Source organism: Malus sylvestris, chromosome 13 (genome assembly GCF_916048215.2).
Source record: "Malus sylvestris chromosome 13, drMalSylv7.2, whole genome shotgun sequence".
NCBI lineage: Eukaryota > Viridiplantae > Streptophyta > Magnoliopsida > Rosales > Rosaceae > Malus > Malus sylvestris.
This window is the reverse complement of record NC_062272.1, coordinates 11,691,684-11,708,651: the sequence shown is the minus strand read 5'-3', so window position 1 is coordinate 11,708,651 and position 16,968 is coordinate 11,691,684. Positions and strand designations below refer to the sequence as shown.

The 16,968-nt window shown below is 38.6% G+C and overlaps 2 protein-coding genes across 5 annotated transcripts in view; both read left to right on the top strand.

Annotated features, from left to right (window-relative positions):
• Positions 1 to 16,968, top strand: part of LOC126595816 (uncharacterized) — a 99,602-nt gene that overhangs the window by 32,417 nt on the left and 50,217 nt on the right. The window contains exon 1 of one of the 2 annotated variants that reach the window (XM_050262118.1): positions 507 to 764. The exons of the other annotated variant lie outside the window; for it this stretch is intronic. The gene's annotated coding sequence lies outside the window, so the exon portion shown is untranslated. Of the gene's footprint in view, positions 1 to 506; positions 765 to 16,968 lie in introns of those variants that run through there. 2 annotated transcript variants of the gene reach the window in all.
• The window catches only part of LOC126595820 (uncharacterized), a 75,609-nt gene that overhangs the window by 44,274 nt on the left and 14,367 nt on the right, over positions 1 to 16,968 (top strand). The gene's annotated exons all lie outside the window — the stretch shown is intronic.

The following is a 16,968-nucleotide window of genomic DNA, read 5'->3' as shown; positions in this document are numbered from 1 at the left end:
TAACCAAGATATTGGGAGTATAGGATCCACGAGAGAACCATAATTGAATATCAAACTTATAATATAGGGGTGTAATATCCACATATCACATTTTACTTCTCACACACATTTTTTATTTTCGGCCGTCGGATCGGATGAATTGAAGAAGATTAACGGACAAAAATTATGAAGAGATGTGTGAAAATAAGATGTGTGGATAACGCATCTCATAATATATGGAAGACGAAACTAACACTTTAGATTTACGAATGGAAAATATCATATACTCACCCCATTCAACTGCCACGTACTCGTCACCCCACTTCCCACGTCACAAACACTCGTCCTCCACATGCACTGCTAAGTAACTTTATCGCGCTGCCTCACCACTGAGGGGCCACTCCAACGCCCCCATTTGGAATTTGAAATGAAAGCCCCTCTCCAAAGAGACGTTAGAAAATTACAACCTTGTGTGCATTTTATTCTATTTTTTATTTTCCAAAGATAATTTAATTATTTTATTTTTGTCCACAAACAGAAAAGTCCCACTTTCTATCCCCATTTATTGCTTTGAACTAGACGGGGGCCTCGCTAATGCTGCGGAGGGGAGACAGTGAGTTTCTGGACGCAGACTCTGACCTCTCATAGAAAAAATAATGAAAGATTTTCCCATTTAATTGTGTTCCCTCACATCTCTGCTGAATCTTTCATTGCTTCCTTCACTTCACTTCACTTGTTAGAGAGAGAGAGGGAGAAGCTCAGCTGATTCCTGCCCATTAGTTCTTGTAAGTTTTGATTCCTGCCCATTAATACTTTGAATTTCATTGTAAAGTTAGAATCTTTATTGTTGGCTTTTAGATTTGTGAATTGGGTTGGATTTGTTTTGATGTTTTTTGTTTTGTATCTTGTTTTGGGGGAGTGATTGGTTGCTGAAAAAATGTGGGAAAAGGGTGGATTTAAGTAGATTGATATCTGTTTTCTGCTGCATATTCTACATTTATGTAATTTACTTGAATTATTTGGTTATTCTACATTTATGTAATTTACTTGAATTATTTGGTTGTTGGGAACTTTTTGCACTGAATGTTGACTTCCAGTTATTTATTTGCAGAATGTATTTCTTTTTTCATAGTTAGGTGCATAAAGAATAAAAAATGCAAAATTTCCTTCTCATTTGCCTTTTGAAGTTTTGCTTTTGTTTGACCTTATGCTTAGATTAGGTACATTTGGGATTTGGGTGTTTGATAATCTCCTGAATTTGGTTATGCAATTTGTTGATCCTATTTGGTTTGGAAAGCTAGGTACTTGAAGAGCATATGATACAAGGGTAAATTGTAGTTGCATGTCTTAAGTTGAAGCAGAAAGGTCAGAGTTTGATTCAGCTTATTGAATTTCTAGGCTAGTTTCTCAGCATTGAATGTGCTGGTTGAGGTTCACACTGTCTTGATTTCGAAAGCTAGAACGCTGGTTGAGTAGTATCCATTACCATAGAAGTAATCTTACCTGAATGACATAGAGAGCATTTTAGATCATATGATATAAGATTATCATCGTTTTGTATGGACAGTTGGGTAGCTTCTAGCCTCATGCCTTTGTATGTGCTGATATGGGCATCTGTCGATAGGCTGATTCGGCGTACGTTAGCATCTGTCGGCATGCTCACTCGAAAGTGGTTGGCATTTATCGACAAGCCTTCCAAGGCTCAGCAAAATGCCAATTTGCATGCTATTCAGTTCAAAATATTTTGCACACCACGTGCGCTATTCTTACTGACCCTCCAAATAATATTTCTTGGGTACTCCACTGACCACCACCACCACCACAAGCATGACTCCAACCATTGTCTTCACCATCTCCATTGCCGCCACCATAGTTGCCGCCATCGCGCCATAATCGTCGTAGCCACCATAACCAAAAATGCTTCGACTGCAACCATAATCACAACCACAACCACCACTGTCGGGCCCCTACCACCATTGTCCCTTACACACTCCAACCACCAAACCACACTATTGGCACCCACCATTGTCATTGCCATCACATTCGCCGCCCCATCGCCACCGTCACATTCGTCGTCTCTACCACCTACAATTGCATCCACCAACTTTACACACCACTGACATCACCATCACCACCAATATTGCCATCGGCATCGGCAACGACCGCTATCGTCATCACTACCCCTACTACCATGTCTATTTTTGTCGTTCTATACATTATATCACTTATTAAAATTTACAAAACATTTTTACATTGCTTTTTATACTCACAAAAATTTTAAAATACAGTTTATCAAAAGCTCAATTGCTTTAATTTACAACTGATTATTCTTAAAGTGCAATAGAAACAATATTTTTTTTTTTTTAAAAGCAATCCCAAAGTGTCCCTAAACCAGACTCGTTGGTTGATTCTTTCAAGTTTTGAATTCAGTGGCAAAATCAAATTGAGCTAGCAAAACTGGTCCAAGATTCAGTTCATAACTTCTAATTCGTAATATGGTTGAATCAAACCGATCAAACTTCTAGTACAAAACATGCTTGCAAGCGGTTATCGATATCGTCACTGATTAACTACTAGCACCAACTATTGGGTATGAATTTTATACTAATGGTCTTGATGCAATTAATAGTGAAATCATTCATCATAAACCGTTATTCATTTCGATTAGGGTCCTAATGTTGGACTGTAGATTATTCAAGATGTCATCTTTTTTTATTCTTCAAGATGTCATCTCTTTTGAGATCACTCTTTGCTTTGATTTTAAGGAAAACTAATGAAAAGGGTTTGAAAACTTTGAGTTTTAATGATAAGGACAAAATAAAGGGTAAAGTGAATAGTACTAGAATTGACTTTTTATTGTAAAAATGTGGTTTTTCGTTAAAGTGAACAGTACCAGGAGCTTTTCGTTAAAGGTTCCTTGATTTTATACTAATGGTCTACTTCATGTGTAGCTAATTCCACATTGGTAACACTATTTTCTTTGTGATCACTCTTTTGAGATCACTCTTTGCTTTGATTTTATACTAGAATTTTATACTAATGGTCTACCTCATGTGTAGCTAATTCCACATTGGTAACACTATTTGCTTTGATTTCGATCTAGTGAATTTGATTCAAGTTTTCAATTTGTGGTCCAAACTTGTGACCCAAGGGTTTTCAATTCGTAATCCCAATTTAGATTTAATAGGCTGAGAGTTAGCTCATTCTGATACCATGTCAAAGTTTCAGAGTTAGTTTAGTGACCCATAACAACATTGTTTTTTTATCCCCAACCAAACTACATGCACATATTAATGGGTGTAAAGTTTTTGTACAAAATGTCTCGGTGTAATTAGTAATGAAACTAAGCAGATCATCCTGACCTATGGTACAAAACAAGAAAAGTCTTACATACACATACCATAACTATCTTATAATACTATGTCGAAAATTCTAGTATGTTCATTATTATCTTATAATAATAGTTTCAAAAATTCTAGTATGTTTAGGAGATTTTCTACTTCAGAATTTTTAACAGTTACATCTGTATATCATTATAAAGAAGGATGATCAGCAAGTCCATATATATCCGATCAGAGAGTACTGCAAGTCTGCAACCCTACCTTCCACAAAACTAGAAACTAGAAAAGAAGCCCCTGGGGACTAAATTTAGCGATTAAATATAGACACAGGAATCAAAGCTGACGAGCAGAAAACATTGTCTGTGGGATCCATGTGATTGAACCTTGTCAAAATACCATAACAAAGAAATGACTACCTAGGCCGGCATGGCTTCGCTGCCTCACCATTTGTGGACGAGACGTGGTGAATTTGGTGGACCATATCTTCGAGGCTTGAGTTCTTTACACATGGAAATCTTTGGATATTACATGCCAAATATTGGTAATGGTGCATTATTCATGTTGGTTTGGGCTCCACTTAGTGAGAAGTTTCGGTGGAGATTTTTTTGACACGTAACATATTGAACGACATAAAAATTTGTCACACATGAGACATTCTATGTAATTTCATTTAAATTTGTTATTAAAATCATACAGTTTGGTTTATGTTACATTTCTAACTAAAATTATATATATATATATATATATATATATATTTTCAAATCTTCTACTTCCACTACCAAACACATATTTCAACAACAAATTCAAACAAATTTGAGTTTGTACTACTAGATCTACAAGATTCATGACTGGTGGTTGACGAAGATTAGAGAGAGGAAGTAACAAATGTCCCACCACAAATTGCTTTAGCACCTTAGTGGACTTGCAAGATCCATGATGCTGAGTTACTTGCTCAGAATAAGGGAATTGGATCCCATCTGGATCCATTTGTGGGGATCTTAGGGATTCTCATATTCTAGTTATTCATCATCTATCGTGTGGTTAGAAATCATTTAATTTTTTTATATTTAAAATTAAACATAAATAGTATCTGACGAAAACTTATCGCACGATGTACGATGAACTGTTAGGATGTGGAGATCCCTAAGATCACCACAAAGTGGATCCTTTTATCCAGAATAAGGATCACCCAAAAAATTTTAAAGGTCTCCCTTTTGGATGTTAAGTGACTGCTATAGATTTATCACCTTGTTAAATCGGAAAAACCCATTTATAACCACGATGCTTGGGTTTTTAGCAGCACACCAACGTTCGAACTTGGACCAACAAGTGTCATACAAGTCCACTTCACCATCAGGCTGGGAAGAGGTTGGTGCGGTTGGGCTTTTTAGATATTAAGAGTATATGCTTATGCATATGGCATTCGTGAAAAAAATGACTTATTTACATAAAATATAACAATTTATATTAAAAGTGGTTCGGTCTGGTTCCTTCAGTTTTTAGTATTTCTAAATTGGAACTATAACTGATTTGAGACGGTCCGGTTTGATTTTTGTCCTGATTTTGACTTTTTTGGTCAACGCGATTTTTTATGGTATTTTTTTTTTATCATGGTTCGATTTGGTTTTTGGTTTAGCAGTTTTTGTGCTCACCCCTAGGCGTATTTTAGAGCAAACCCTTATGAAGGCCTAACATGTGGTTTTGTTCTTTGGAAACAAAGGCTTGGCATGTTTAAGTTGTGAAAACCCCAGGCTTGACCTAGTACAAAAAAATTTGGGTCGGTTTCATGTTATATAACCCAACCGTTCGTCTCTTAAATGGGTTGGCAATAAATCTACAACGGAAAGTGACTAAAACTCTATTTCGTATTACCTTTTCTCACTAAAAACTACTTCCCTTTAAAGTTAATTAATAAATATTGTTTAGTCAACTAAGTATCTTGCTTATTTTAAAAGCAATGGCCTCTAGTCTAGACATCACCTTTTAAAAGTAGTATGTAGGTTGCTTTTTAAACTTGCTTTAAAAAAAAGGAGTTGAGCCTATAATAAATATATTCAATTTATATAATACTGTAACAGCCCGTCTCGAATTATTATATATTTTATCCCCGAGTATGTAAAATGTCGATAATGCCCTCGTGGTTTAGTGATGTGGATGGATATATATAGTTTTAAATTATTTTCTCCCTCGTGAAATTAAATGGTGCTCGAGCACAATGGCATGAATTAAGAACGAGAATGGGCGAAATTCTATTTTGGGTTGGGTTATTTCTTCTTTGGACCCATTTTTAGGGCTTAAATCCTATTCCCTAATCAAGGGCCTTATTATTTACCCATCCTACCCGTGCCCTTTCCCCCTCTCCAAAAACTTCTCCTTTTCTCCCTCACACTCTCCCGCACCTCTCCCTCTCTTGGTGCTCTCGTCCTCGACACAACACACACACACATACTCGCACACACAATACAACCATTAGGACCTTTCCCTTTTCTCCCTCACGTCCTACTCTCATCCTTTTCACCCCTAATATTGTGTAGTCACGATGTGGTGACTCCGACGAGATCTTCAACCTTTTGATTAAGGTAAGCACCTTAGACCGCTATAAAATTATGTTTAGACTAGATAAGGATATTTTGAGACATTTTGGAATGGTGTGGATGTAGAACCTTTGGGGAAAAACATTTCTAGAATTTTTTCGGCCAGTGGCCGTGAGTTTTAGGGCTTTTTCGGACGATCTCGACGGCAACGTCACTCCATCTTGGTAAGGCTCGAATCCTTACTCCTTGATCTTCATTTTGGGTTTTGAATGAAGGTTTTTGGTTGAGTTTTGACCCTGAATCGAAGTTGGAGAAATTGTCCAGCAAGAACACCAAATTTCGGTGTTCTTCTCTAATAGTTCCAGCAGGCCACAATTTGTTTTGGGTCAAAGTGGTCCTATCCCATTTTATTAGCCTTGTTAAAAATGAGTCCAGAACCATAACCTAATTTATTGGGCTGTGTTGATAGCCCAAACCAAAAACCCAATTCTGTTTAAAAAATAAAATAAAATAAAATAAAATAAAAAAATTTAAAAATTTTAAAAAATAATAATATTTTGGAATCTGTATGGCCAGCCCAACCTTTAAGTCATTTCAATTTGGGCCTAAGCCATTTAATTGGTTTAGGCCTTATGTTTAAAGTGAATTAGGTCCACTTAGTTTTAATTTAGGGGATGCTCGTGGTGTTGAGTAGGCCACGATAGTATATTCAAACATCCTAATTGAGCGACGTATGAGAAGTTGATCCTAGGTTTTATGTATGTGCTATTGAATTAATGTTTAATCAGTTATTTCACATACAGGTGAGACGTTTCCTGAGGACGAGCGGGGCCATGCTAGACTCGAGGGTTACGACCCTACCACATACCAGTGAGTGGGCTTCTGGTATTCAATATTTATATATATATATGCTTTATGTTTTTGCCAGAAAAGTTGATTTAAATGATTTTATGATTTAAATACCATGTCAAATGGTTTATATCTTAGAATATGCTTCTAGTAGTTGTGTATGATATTGTTGATGCTGCGGACGCACATGTAAGTTCCAGGTGAGTATAGGTATTGATGATTGTGAGTTGCATTATGATGGTGATACATAGATGCATTCAGAGCTCATAAACTTGCACCCCGGTGTTAGTGCTCCCGCCCGTGGCCAGGGCATAGTCATTCACGTGATATTCACCTCCCACACCACATGCTCACCTTGGATCCAAGTTTGGTGCACAGTCCTGTCGTACAGACCATTATAAGTGGTTTCGACTCGTAGGGGACCTGCGATTATTTGCACAGTTTTCACGTGATCGTAGCACTTGAGTGTACTTATTTACACCCAACCCTGTCGTACAAACCACATTAGGTGGTTCCGACTTATGTGCAGGCATACTTGATAAGCTATAGGTTCAGTCGTATAGGCCACAATAAGTGGATCCGGCTGACATGTTACTTTGATTGATTTATTTCACCTGGTTTACTTATTTCATTATGCTGAGACATTTGACATGGTATATATGTGGATTTTGGTAATTTGAGTATGGTTTTGTTATATGTACGTATCCTATTTTTTAGCAAATTATACGGTTTTACAACGAGGGGTTATTACTTTTGGAAAGAGAAATGGTTTTGAAAAGTTTTGTTTTTGCCCACTCACGTTTTTGTTTTGCGCCTTTCCAAGTTTTAATTGTTGAAAGTTCGTATCGAGAGGATTCTTGGCGAATCTCAATATAGGTGACTACCTCTGAGGGTATGATCTTTACCCACACTATTTACATATGCTCTGACGTCACGTGTGAAATGAGTTCATTCCCATTCAAAGCACACTCTCGTCTTTGGACATTATTAGGTTTAAATTTATTCACATTTTCCACATCACCATACTTTATGGTTTGTCATCTTCCAGGTGTCGGCCAGCACAGCTCGATTTAGAGTCCTAGTGGACATTCGTGGTTGGGGTGTGTCAATTTGGTATCAGAGCATAAGTTGGGCAGTATTGCATCCATTACACGCGTGATGAAAGCATTTTATGAGTCTAATTTTCAAACTTGCTGCCTCGTTGACTGCAAAAAATGTGTTAGTTTTTCCTAAGTTTTAGGTAGTTTTGCCGACTTGTCGATATTTTAGAATATTACTTTGGTGAACGCTTTTAGGATTAAAGCGAAAAACGTTTTTGCCAAGGAAAGACGTAGACTTAAGACTAGTTGATGGCCCAAAAGTAGGGTTAATGTATCGATATCGATGTATCACCAGGGATCTATAAATCAAATCCATCATTATTCTTGAGCCATCATTATCAACCCTTTCGAGATAGGTAACCGAAATTGATTTTGATTCCTTGGCAATACCTGTTAGTATACCATTTATTGGGATTTCTACGAAGTTTACTTCGTCAAGATTCCAAAATTGTCTTGAGTTACAGTAGAGTGCTAAAAGGATAACACTTAACATAAGAACATCAGGGGAATAATCACTTTTGGTCCCCAATAGTACTAATTTTCTTAAACACTAGTTATCATTTTGGATCTTCAGGATAAAGATCGACTTCCGTTTAAACTCATTTTAAAGTAGATTATCAGCCTATAGTGGCGCTACTAATTGATGATATTGTCCGATATCCATGAATTGTCAACCAGTATTTAGGCGGTATGATTTTTGATACCAGACACATGCTAGTATCTGGAAGTGATACCCTTGTGCCAGAACGTCGATTTACAGTTTTAGGGTAACGAACAATATTAAAATTATCGTATATACGTCAATCAACGGCACGACTAATAAACTGATTAACAACGACTGCTGGAGCCGAAGAAACTAAATTACGAAAAGTTAGGAGCAAGCTTTGTATTAGGACAGTAAACTCATAATTGTTTCTACCTTATCACCAGTAAACTTATAGTTGTTTCTACCTTATCACCTATCTAGGTAAACATAATCTTTTCGACTAGCCACCTTCTGGATCACTTCCATGGGTAGATATTATGGTAAGTATCGAGAAAGCTGTGAAGGCTTATTAACACGTGGCGTGGTAAAAGGAAATATTATGGTACGTTTTGAGGACGTATATTCAAGCATCATATTCCAAAGCCTTACCTGAGATATTATCATCGATCTACTTTCTCATATTACACTAGTTTCCTTGCGTCCTTTCGAGGAACTCCTACCATTTGGAAAAATTTAGTTATTAAAGCTTACAATTAGGGAATGACCCAATCAAGCATTTTATTCAAGGAACTTCAAACCTATTTGTGAAGGCGAAAGATTGAACCCTAGGTTTGTACCTAGACTTTAACAACTTGACCGAGTGACGAGTAAGAGCCGTTATCCCTTATTTTGAGCTGATGGTCTAGCTGACCAACCTCTGTAACTCGAGTTTGCCTCCATGGTTTGACAAATTTATAATAGTCTCATCGACGACCTTCTTATCTGCCATGACAGTGAGACCAAATTTCCTGAGCTTTGTTAGTTAGCTTTATATCAGATTCCTAAACTGTAAACTTTGATTAAATGGATACTTTTCTTGGGAGAGGTGATATCAGGGGATGAGATTCTTTCTTTTTCCCAAAATGATTATAGCGGAAGAAAGTAGAAATTCTCACAAAATACTGTGAATTTCGAGATATCTTTAGTCTGGTCGATTTTATCGACAATTGGTTAGAGATTTTTCGGCTATAATGTTTGTACTCACTCGCAACCAAGGAAAGTTAGTTTAGTTGTGATGTTAGTATGAATAAAATTCTGACAACCAAATTGTGGTCTTAATCTACTTTTGTGTTACATCTTTCATTGACATTGATCATTTTGGGAAATCCACGATGGCGGGTTCTTTGGATGTTTCAGCTGTGCAAAGGCAGCATGACGGATTATCACCTATATTTCCAATATGTAGAACTGTTTAGGAATGAGCCATCTTATCTATGACTTGGAGTCATCATTTACCATCTTTGCTTGAAAATCAAATAACATTTCTCTGTGGAGAACGTGTCCAAAATTCTTATCCACCTTAGAATTTCTTAAGTACATTTACTCTTGGAATGAGCTAAATTCTGATAGCGGCAGTAAAAAGGACTAAATCAACATTTATGAGAGCATCATCGTGTATTAGTCCAATTGTATAAAAAGGACATATCTACCTTTGAACACTTTCAGCTTTTCCTATTCTATTTCAGTTGGAAAATTGAAGTATCGATATGGCGTTACCTTTAACCCATTAAGAAATAGTTTGAATGGTTATAATCACTTTTGTTGAATGAATGGAGTTGGGAAGTATCATTATACGCTCTCCATACGAGTTATTTTGTATGTGTAGAGAATGTGAAAATTACTAATCATGATGCTGAACCAATGCTATGCGTATATGGTGTTTCAATTGGTGGTAGCTTTACTTAAGTGGAAAGCTGTATTCTTCCAGCCTCAAAGCTTAAAGTATTGGCGATAATTTCTTTCCTTAAAATGGGCGTTGAAATTTCAACAAGAAGACACTTGTGAAGACAACTAAGATAGAAGTGGGATTTTGTTAACTTCTCCACGTGATGTAATCTAAAAGTCATTGTTCGTGATATGATCAAATGTGGAGATAGGAAAGAAATTAAAATTTAGGCTCCACTTGAGATGTTTGAAGAGAATTCTTAGTCTAGATGCACCTCACCTTTGGTTAGAGTAGAAAGGATGTTTGAAGAAATAAAATCCAAACTTCCTAGACAACCACAATTTCTTCTCTGTTTGCTTTCGGAGGATGATGGTATTATGAGAAAGCTGCTTCTAGACTATTATACAGGTTCAGGCAAACAGAAACCCGACAAGATTATCATCTTGGCATATTTATATTTCATCGTGCTACTTGTTTCACTTCCAAGCCTTTGGAAGTCTTTATGAAGGTAATAAGTATTAGATGTTTAGTATCATATTTCCACCCCTAAGACTAACGATTAGATTGAAACAAGTTACTCAAACCTTAGTGGACGAGTTGCATTTTGTTCGTTCCACCATTAGCTTGGTTGCAACATACCATTATCTTTATTTTAGTTGCTTGTAATTACAGATACAATTTTGGCTTAGATATGATGCCATTGGAACCGATATACAGAGATTTTATGCACAGTACGTAACTGGTAGGCACTTACCCTGGTTAGAGTTATGTGTAACTGCGGTTACATTTCTAGTTATGACCGTGGCATTGTTTGAGAAATAGTATAAGTATTTATGCCCAGTAGGTGATTTACAGAAAAGTATTGCAAATATGTATTTGAATGATCGAGATTGTAAGATGAAAATTTTTATGATATTGACGATGTGTCCTGAGAAGGTAGTGCGTGAGCATGATTGAGGCTTTGTTTAGGCGATGTATATGTATTTTCCAATAAGGGGGCAAGATGGTAATATTGCACCCTCTGGAATTCCTTACTTGTTTGTCGACACGACAGTGAGTTATTGGTATTGCGGGCTGCAGATTGTGATATCAATAACTTATTGTTGGGTTCGTTACACAAGTGAGTATCTAGGTCATTTTGCGAAAGCATAGGTGAAATTTTTCTATGTTTAGTTTTTTATTTTAGTATAATTACTTTAATTTTATGTTATAATTTATATATACGTAATTTGACATTATGTTTTTACATATCTATTTTTTTGACTTGAGGTTTTCATAAAGAATTTTATATTGAAGTATTATACTGAAGAAGAAGGAAAGTATGAGTTTGGAGGCATGAAAGAGGAATAAGTGCAATCCAAACGCGACAGAATGACATTTTCTTAAAGGGGTAGGTTGTAACAACCCGTCTCAAATTATTATATATTTTATCCTTGAGTATGTAAAATGTCGATAATGCCCTTATGGTTTAGTGACGTGGATGGATATATATAGTTTTAAATTATTTTCTCGCTCACAAAATTAAATGGTGGTCGACGTCATGAGCACAATGGCATGAATTAAGAATGAGAATGGGCGAAATTCTATTTTGGGTTGGGTTATTTCTTCTTTGGACCCATGTTTAGGGCTTAAATCCTATGGCCCAATCAAGGGCCTTATTATTTACCCATCCTACCCATGCCCTTTCCCCCACTCCAAAAACTTCTCCTTTTCTCCCTCACACTCTCACGCACCTCTCCCTCTCTTAGTGCTCTCGTCCCTGACACAACACACACACATACTCGCACACACACTACAACCATCAAGACCTTTTTCCGTTTCTCCCTCACGTCCTACTCTTATCCTTTTTCACCCCCAATATTGTGTAGTCATGGTATGGTGACTCCAACAAGATCTCGAACCTTTTGATTAAGGTACGCTCCTTAGACCGCTATAAAATTATGTTTAGACTAGATAAGGATATTTTGAGACATTTTGGAGTGGTGTGGATGTAGAACCTTTGGGGAAAAACATTTCTTGAATTTTTCCGGCAAGTGGTCGTGAGTTTTAGGGCTTTTTCTAGACGATCTCGATGGCAACGTCACTCCATCTTGGTAAGGCTCAAATCCTTACTCCTTGATCTTCATTTTGGGTTTTGAATGAAGGTTTTTGGTTGAGTTTTGACCCTGAATCAGAGTTGGAGAAATTGTCCGGTAAGAACACCAAATTACGGTGTTATTCTCTAATGCCACAATTTGTTTTGGGTGAAAGTGGTCCTACCTCATTTTATTAGCCTTGTTAAAAATGAGTCTAGAACCAAAACCTAATTTATTGGGCTGTGTTGATAGCCCAAACAAAAAATCCAATTCGGTTTAAAAAATAAAAAAACATAATAAAATAAAATAATAATGTTTGTACCATACTTGACCAATCCCGAAACTACTGAGCACCGGTCAACATTATACCGTCAAGGACCCAGAAGTGTTTCCCTCCAACCAGGAGGTCAATCACAGGGCGACACGTGTCGACATCAGAAGCCAATCATAGCGCGACACGTGGCAACATCAGAAGCCAATCACAACACGACACGTGTCAATGTCAAAACAAAGCTAGAAACTCTCTTCTATAAAACGAGATCATTCTCCCACAATATTTTCGCATGTCATTTGTACTAAATCATTCATTAGCGCTCACTAAAGGAAAGCTTGAACCTAAGTACTTGTGTAAACCTTCACAATTAATGAGAACTCTTCTACTCCGTGGACGTAGCCAATCTGGTTGAACCACGTATATCTTGTGTTTGCTTCCCTGTCCCTATCCATTTACATACTTATCCACACTAGTGATCGGAGCAATCTAGCGAAGGTCACAAACTTAACACTTTCTGTTGTACCAAAGTCCTCACTGATTTTGTGCATCAACATTTGGCGCTGTCTGTGGGAACGACACTTATTCCCACTCTCTTCAGCTTTGTTAAGCTGGTTTCCACCATTCGTACACTCTATTTTGACCAGGTATCCCTTTCACACATGGGGAACGAAGGAAGCCACAACACACAGAATGACACCACTCTTGCACCTGGTGCGAAGCAACGAAAGAAGGAACAAAAGAATTTTGCTCTTCAGGCTAAAGTCGATGAGCTGGAAGCTCAGAACAACAAGATAACGATAAAGAATGAGATCCTCCAAGAGCAGTATGAGAAGGTATTCGAGATGCTCCACGAGGCTAGATATACTAAAACACACGAGCTCAACACCTCTGTGGAAGTCAACCATCAACTGGGTACCCCCCAATACGGAGGGTTATTTGCCCTCAACATAGGTATTCCGGTTGAGGAACGAGCTACTCATCGAAATGGCGACCAACATGAGACTTCTCTCAACCTAGCTGCTTCGACCCGAAGCAGAAGGAGTGGAGGAATGCACTTTTTTACAGAAGAAGTGGAAGGATTGAAAGCCGTCTTTCGCGACTGTCGAGACTTCCTAAAGCAACGTCGAGACAATCCCATCCATGTAAGCTCGAAGATCAATGACCCAAGGGTCTCTGAAAGACTCAGTCCCCTCCCATGTCCCAGGCTGGCTACCATTTTGGGGAAGGGGCAACAAGTCCTAGACAAACACGAAGGTATAGGGGACTCAGAGATGTTCCGACAGACATACCTTGGAAGTCAATACGGCGAGTCCAGGGAAAAATCACATGCTCTTGATCAAACTTTCCTACTTCCAAGAGGAGATGGAGATTTACGAAAGAAAGCTCCAGTGGTACATAACTCCACTCAGGACCCTTTTGTCCTATACCTCATTAATGAAGTAAACAAGTTTAAGGCCGAACGACAAGCTGAGATACCTGATTGAAACCAACCTAGGCTTGACCCTCTTACAAGGAGGATCCTCGACACCCCACTTTAAGCAAAGACAAAGTAGAAGCTTGGCTTGCAACTCTATACTGAAAAGGAGGACCCGATTGAACACCTTAACCTCTTTGAGTCCACCATGGCATACCGGATGCACACCGATGAAAAACGATGTCTTCTCTTCCCCTCCACCCTCTTTCCCGGAGCTCTAAATTGGTATTGTCGTCTTCCACGTGAGACGGTATACTCATTTGAGGAATTGAGGAAACTGTTTATTTCTCAACATATTTTCCAGACCGATTGCTTGCACTATGTGGATGACTTGTACACTATTCATCAGAAGCCAGACGAGTCATTACGTATGTATACTGGTCGCTTCAACCATGAGTATTCCCGTTGTGCCGAGGCAGACGACAAGAATGCCCTCAAAGCCTTCACAGTAGGCCTACGTGATTGTTTCTTCAAGTAAATGATCAATGCCAACACTTGGAAGACTTAATCTGAGGTGATGGCACATGCTTACAACCATGCCTCCGCTGAGGGAAAGACATATCAAGGAAAACCCCCTACAACCACCCCTTATCAACAAGTAGGGAGTAGAAGCCAGATCCAACCAAATGAGGAGACTTTGACCTTCCAAACGGCAGTGGTGCCTCTTCCTGCCTTACTTAATACTTCGCCAAGTCAATAGACATATCAATCTCAGGGCAAAAGGAAAGATTTCCATCCTCACCAGTCCCATTTTAGTAAAAATAGTAAGGGACATTATCGCGATAACCACGAGTATCGCCACGATAATGCCCGCCCCCAGGTAGTCAACACAGTGAGCCAAACACGTGTTAGGATAGGCTCTACCCCGAGGTATGAGACATACACACCTTTGAACGCCACATGCGTGGCCATTTACCCTAGCATAGCACATCTGATATCGAAGCCAATGCCGAAACAGTCGGGTTACAAGCCTACGAAGAACATGTGCACGTTTTGCTGCTACGATGAGCATAACGGCCATGACGGCGAGAAGTGTATCACCCTTTATGATCATATTGAAGCTTTGGCACGTGAAGGAAAAATTGATCAATTCCTCATTCACCCTCCAAGGGGTAATCGTAACCAACGTCAGGTGAATGTGATATATTCCATAAGTGGTGGCACACCATATCTAAATCTTCCAATAGGGCCATGAAAAATAGTGAACGAGCTTTAAGGTCTGGCCACCAAGTGTTTCACGTGGAAGACATCAGGGAAGGCAAGTATCGAAAGCCTAACTGGGATCCAATATGTTTCTACCCTGAGGAAGAAAGAGGTATCATCTACCCTCACAATGATCCACTGATCGTGGAAGCTTACATAGCCAACTTTGAAGTATGATGAATCCTGGTAGACAGGGGGGCTTCAGTCAATATCATATTTGCTGAAGCTTTCAGGGCACTTAATGTAGCTGAACACTTGCTCGATCGCTTGATTTCTCCTCTGATAAGTTTGTCCGGTGATATCATGCAACCTTTGGGAAGCATACACTTACCTTTCACCATTGGTACATGCCCTTACACAACTACCATTACCACTAACTTCCTGGTGGTTGATTGCCCAACGGCATACAATGTCATCTTCAGACGCACATGCATTAATGATCTTAAGGCCATGGTATCCACACATATGTTGTTGATGAAATTTCCAACCCCTTATGGCAATGGTTACATCAGAGGAGATCAACTTAGTGCACGATCATGTTACAATATTTCGGTCAAGCAACAACACCTGCTTGTTCCCAAGGAAACCATTTTATACATGACTAAGTCATAAAGACTAGCTCAGACGAAGTCAACTTGGATCTTCACGGTGGCAATAGTCAACCCAACGATCCTCGAGATGACTCTTTCACCCAGCAAGCAAAACTCGCTGAAGAGCTGAAGAAGGTCTCTATCTCAAAAGATTATCCGGATCGCATGGTGAAGATTGACACCACCTTGTTACCACCCATTCGGTTGGCATTGATCTCTTTTTTGCAAGAGAACACTAAGGTCTTCGCCTGGTCATATGAGGACATACCAGACATCTCTCCCGATATCATCTGTCATCGCTTAAGTATTGACACCAAGACCAAGCCAGTGAGACAGAAGCAAAGATCTTATGACGCTGAACGGTACGAAGCAATGAAGGTAGAAGTTGAAAAACTCAAAAGCATAGGCTTCGTCTGCGAAGTCAATTATCCAACATGGGTAGCAAATGTTGTCCTTGTTAAGAAGAATTCGACCAAGGAAAGTCTCCTGCTTCAAAAGGTCTTGTGAAGAATGTGTATCGATTACACCGACCTAAACAAAGGATGCCCGAATGATAGCTTTCCTCTTCTTCTCATAGACAGACTTATAGATTCTATGGTAGGGTGTAAACTCTTGAGCTTCATGAATGCTTACTTAGGATACAACCAAATCCTCATGAACCCTCCGGACCAAGAACACATAACCTTCACTACTGATAAAGGACTATATTAATATAAAGTCATGCCATTCGGCCTAAAGAATGCAGGAGCGACTTATCAGAGACTGGTCAATTCAATGTTCGCCGAACAGATTGGGAAGAGCATGGAAGTTTACGTTGATGATATGCTAATCATGAGCAAACATGTTGACCAACACATCACCAACTTATCTGAAACTTTCACCATTCTGAAGAGTTATCGAATGAGGTTGAACCCTAATAAATGTGCCTTCGACGTAGGCTCTGGCAAATTCTTAGGCTTCATGATAAGCCAACGAAGTATTGAGGCTAGTCTTGAGAATATCAAAGCAATCATTGACATGAAAGAACCGGTAACTTTAAAAGATATCCAGAGCCTTACTGGCAAGGTGGCAGCCTTAACTAGGTTAATCTCTAAGGACAGATGTGCGTCTTTCTTCAAAGCACTTAAGGGAAGTAAGA